This window comes from Mycetomoellerius zeteki, unplaced genomic scaffold, assembly GCF_001594055.1.
Source record: "Mycetomoellerius zeteki isolate Tzet28-1 unplaced genomic scaffold, Tzet1.0 scaffold96, whole genome shotgun sequence".
Taxonomy (NCBI): domain Eukaryota; kingdom Metazoa; phylum Arthropoda; class Insecta; order Hymenoptera; family Formicidae; genus Mycetomoellerius; species Mycetomoellerius zeteki.
The window spans coordinates 1,114,334-1,120,218 of NW_017257999.1; positions in this window are offsets into that span (position 1 = coordinate 1,114,334).

The window sequence follows — 5,885 nt, forward strand, 5'->3', positions numbered from 1 at the left end:
CCGCTTTTAATACTTTTTCTCTTCTTTTTTTTTTACTGCTATGGATACGTGAGCTGCCGTGCCGGTGTACCCGGAGTGCTTTATGATGTCGTTAAAAATGTCGCCCCTATCTGCTGCGAACGCGTACGACGCGGCGCCCTGGAAATATCGCTGCTCGCACGCTAGTCTCAAATTTACGTACCGAAGACAGCGATACGTGTTCGATGATCTTTCTCATCCATTCGCTCGAATAACATGTTTTTGCGTGTCTTTTATATCACGATACTTTATCTTGATTGGATGCTGCGTATTTTTAGAGAAATAGTTAAAAAAAAAAGAAAGAAAAACCAATAGCAACTCGAAGCAGAAGTTATGCATTGACGTAAGCACATATCGCTCGCTTGTTTGTCTATAACCGTAAATTTATTTGGAAAACTGTCGCAACATATCGCAATATCCTTTACAAGGAACCTGCATTAGGTCCGCGGAAGATAAATAGACTTTCAGGTTTGAATGTTTTTGAGCATTTGCATGAGCCAAATTTGACACGATGCCGTCTCGTAAATCCGAAATCGACGTACAAGAGCTAAGACTCGATCGTAATTAATATGTACATTGATGAATCGACAGATAAATTGATTAGGCATTTGCATGTAATACCGATCGTAAGTTGACCCTTAACTGACTACGAGCACTGAGAGGACGTACTTGTGGGATTTAGATGGGACAACCGCGACAACGTCGACGCCTCATTGTAATTCGAGCCCCACGTTGAAAGTTATCCCGTGTCGAATATCCAATGAGCCTTAAGCGTCTTAACTTTTCGAAGAGCTTCTTAGCATCGACCAAGATCACCTCGCTACATATTCATTTACTCTTTTGCAATAATTAATTAATACATAGGTTTCTCACGTTTACGCGCGATACTGTGCTCCCTCGTAAAATTGACTAATAGTTTATAGAAGAAAATATAGGTATTTCTATAAAACAAGGATATAACGTTATTATTAATGTGCAGTTATAAATAATTCAATTCAATACGCTTTTTAGTCGCATCTTTTATTAAAGATGTTTGCAGAAATTTTTATATCTTAAAGCAAGAATTTATAATATAATTTATTAATATAAATTCTTATTATATATAGTTAATTAAGAAAGATTCTTGAAAGTAGGAAAGATTCTATATCGACCAACGTCTTGAAAAGTTCGTATGGAAATCATACGAATATTTATATTTGAAATTTTACGTAATACTTCCTGTGATTTCAGAAAGCACTGCGCGCGTTGTTGTTATTTTCTAAATAAAATATACTAAACTAGCGAAAGAGTCACATTTTGCATATATGACTAAAATATTGTTAGCAAATGTACATGTTTTTCTTTTTTGAAATAAAAAATTTAACAGTTGAATCTATCATAGAATTCTTGGAAAAAACAACGCAGTTTGTTCGCCGTCAATCACGCGATGCTCGTTGCCATGTTCATACAAAAACTTTCGACAACTTTCGACAAAATCTCGCAGAGGTTCGATTTTTCTTTGCTCGTGCACATTCTGTCCATTATCATCACGCATCCACCATATCGTTCGAATCGTTAATTGCCCTTGTAAATGAATCCTAATTGGAAACCACTAGTCGTCAGGGGAAATCCTATTGAGCGTGCTACGCGATTTCAAAACTGGATACTGCGCGTTACCCGCATTGACGTCATGTGACAATAGATCAATATCTCATGTGAAAACATTGTCTTTACATTCTGTGCATATCTGTACGCGAAACCTAATATTTCGTCCGCAAGAATTTTGACGCTGTATCGTATTGCCGGTTACTTGCAAACCATTAACAGATTTCCTATCCTATCCTGTCGAATGATTTTAATAATGGCAATTTTGACAGTATTGAAAAAATGGAACTTAAAACTTATTATACTGAAAGAGCAATTTTGCTGAAAAATCTAAAAAGGCTAGATATATATATATATATAAAGATCTGAAAATAATTTTATTAAATCATCAAAATAATTTTGCAGCAATCTTAAACATGATGAGCAACGCTGTAAAATGTTTTGATATTCTAGCAATTTTGTTGTCCTATTTAATTGTTTTAATGATCCAACAAAACTATTTTTTAGACCTATATCTAGCCAAATTTTTAAATTTTTTCAGCAAAATTGCTCTTTCAGTGTAGCTCTAATTTTAATAGCTCTTGTTAGACGAAAATAATAATTTTTCTCTCTTCATTTACGTACTTTTCACATCATACGCGTAAATTATACCTACCAGGAAAAACAATTTTGTTGAAGTATCTAAAAATTTAGGTAGATACAGATCTATAAATAATTTTGTTAGATAATTAAAATAATTATTATAGAAAACTCAAGTATGATGAGCAATGCTTCAAAAAAATTTTAACATTCTAGCAATTAGTTTGAACGTCCTATTACACAGTAAAAAAATTTGTGTATTTATGTTGGAAACGGTCCATTCACGTTTATGTTATCAATTTTTTAACATATTCGAGTGTTAATTTAACATAATGTGATTATATTATTTAAAGATTTTTTGTGAAATTGATAATGTTTCTTAGTGTCAAAATGACACAATTTATGAGTAAGTGATCAAGTAACATAAAAATAATGTGTTTTAAAACGTAAATTCTAAGACAAATGAATGAAATATGTGTTAATTTAACATATCATAAACGTTAATTTTCTGAAAAAAATATGTTCCCACAGTATGTTTATAAACTGTCTGTTATTTTTCTTTGTATTTATTCTCTTATATAATTGTGTTACCTTCTAACATATTCATCTTGTGTAAAATTAACTCAAAGATTTGAGTTTGGGTCCACTCAATGCGATTTATATTAAATTCAACACATTTTTTCCAACTGTGTATAATTATGTTGATTATCCAACAAAATTATTTTCAGGTCTATATCTAGCTAAATTTTTAGATACTTCAGCAAAACCGTTTTTTTTTTCGTGTATACAAATCTTTTTACTATCGCAATTATTTTCTGCTTTTTGAGGCTATTTTTGAATAGCGTCTTTCTATAACTCAATTTCGTGCACGTGCCCCCCACGCGACGAATATCAAATGATATTCCACCCAGAAAATCTTCTTTCTGCCTGGGGAGATTCGGGCCGCGCTTTACCGTCGTCATGGATGACGTATGCCGTCTGGCGCGTCGAGAAGGGTCGTTCAGGATACTAAGATAGAGGCGATGCTTCGAGGCCTCTGAGCGAAGAAATATTGTCGAAAGAGTCAGGAAGCCAATTTCGTCTCGCGCATATCCGTCCCTGAAAAGGATCACGTTTAGACCCAGACTGGCAGAGAAGTCAAAACATAAATCATATTAGTCTCTCACTCCTCTCTGCCTCTCTTTCTCATTCCCACTGCGGGCGCTGGAGAAACGAAGAGGAACGATAATGGCGGTGTAATGTACTTTGAAGTTTGCAGGCTAAAGTGTGACCGTGGTTATCTTGCCGGCGCGACGCTATTATATTTTGCCATTACCTTCTACGCCTCTCCCTCCCTTCCACTTCCTCCTGTTCCCCCGTACCGTGGTCTGCCATCCCTCGCGAAAGTCGACTAACCACGTTAATGTCCGGTACCAAAATTCGGAACGGGTCAAAGTTCGTCGTTCGACCACACACCGACGTTAAGTACAACGAAGTGTGACACATAATGATCGTAGTTGAAATTTCGGAAATCGAGAACTCAGCGAGAAACTGAGAAGCGATTTTTCTTTTTGAATTTTAACGCATCCTTTTTTATTTTCTCGACACTTCCAGCGCAGCTGGGCACGAATAAAATTCTCTTCTGATTAATACGGAAAAGCGACCAACCGGGATTTAGATTCGGTTATTACTGGCCGAGTCGCGCTACGCGCTATGGCCGTCGTGCGTCGTCTCGTTACAGAGACTCATATTCCACCCTCCGTGACAACGTTCTTACCGTAATGAAATCCGCGGTTATTTCACCGTTGCGTTTCGTCATTCTTAATGCTCCTTTTGTCGTCATACATCTACCCGCATACTATACCGCAACCGTATTTCGTTCTCGAGTTCGCTTACCACAATGTGTATTTCTTCGTGCAGTAGTAGCAGACACGTACGGTCAGACGCGCCACCGTCTAGAATTCAGGAGCCGGTCCGGAAAGTTTTCTGGAAAAATGGATATTGTGCGAAAAGCCGTAGAAATTCGACGCGGAAATGTAGCATAGCCGCGAAGTTTACTCGTGCGCTTGGCTATCGGGAGACCTTACTTTGGTGACTTTATTCGTTTCTTTATTCGGGACTTTATTTGCAAGTAAATACATACATATATATTGGCTGAGACTGAAATTCGCAAATCGTTTACGACGAAAACAACCCGGCGCGATTTTGTAAACAGACTTGCTATATACTAGATAGAGTATAAATGCGATTTGACAATGAGATCAAATATGAAAATCATTTTTGTCTATTTCTCCTCAAGAATCCTCGTTGTATGATCTACATTAAATTGTTTATCGTATATTATGTCGATACTCATTTCGAAGTAGTTTCTGTCACATTGAGAGAAAAGTTTTCGGTATTTGTGACTAATTGTGATATAATTGCATGCCTGGGAAAAAAATGTTCATTCGTGATCATATATGATCATGTATGGATTTTGACCTGACATAATCGTGCATGATCACGTATGATCATATATGGTCGTACACGATCATGTACATACAAGCATACATAGCCATGCACGATCATGTACGATCATACACGGTCGTGTACAATTATATACAATCATACATGTTCATGCACGACCCTATACTATCATCACAATCATATGCGGTCATACATGGTACACTATGATCATGCACAATCATATACGGTCATACATGGTCATGCATGATTAGACTTAATCATGTACACTGAAAAAAATCCATGTACTTTTATATGGAAATTACTTGTTTACGACCAGAAAATTATCTAATTATGACCGGAAATTTTTTTTTAAGTCGTAATTAAATTACCTATAGATAATTTTCCAATCGTAAACAAATAATTTCCATGTATAAAAATGCATAGGTTTTTTCCAGTGTATCGCTAATGTCAGGTCAAATTCATATATTCTCATGTCTCCACACGTTAGCATATATGATCATGCATATATTTATGTATACAATATAAATATTTATTTGAAAGTTATTTTTATTTATTCAAGAATATCAGGTTTCTTATTGGAAAAGAATGATTTCTTTCGTTCAATGAAATGTTGATTTAAAGTGATTTTCAAATTCAAGAAACTCAGGCTTCTTACTGCAAATAAACCATTTATTTTATTTCAAAAACTATATTATTCATGTCATGAAATCATTACTTATAGTAATGAAATCGAAACGTATAAAATGATTTATTCGAAATAACGAAATATTTATTTACGAGAATACATAATTTATTACTGTAAAATAAATATTTACTTGTATCAAAGAAATTTGTTTCAAGAAAATGCATTTTCTTGTTTCAACAAAATTTTTTTCTCAGTGTATACGTTACCAATTAAATATTGACTACGTTTACACCGTGCGCTTAAACCGCGACCTATACAATAGATATCTTTGTTTAATATACAGGATAAACAAGGACATCTATTGTATAGGTCGCGGCCTAAATGCACGGTGTAAACGTAGCCATTTATACAGATTTGGGGCAACTGAGGAATTACTTTATCACTCGAGTCGAATATATAGATAGTGTTATTCGCAATCATGTCTTTAAGTTAGACTAGGTTATACATCGGTTTAGCTACCGTAGCAAAATCAATAAAATTAGGCTTATTCGATAGGTTTTTGCATGAAACGAAAGAATCTGGCACAAAAAAGCGTTGCTTTGCCCCGCGAACTGAGATATTAATTGTTAAAATT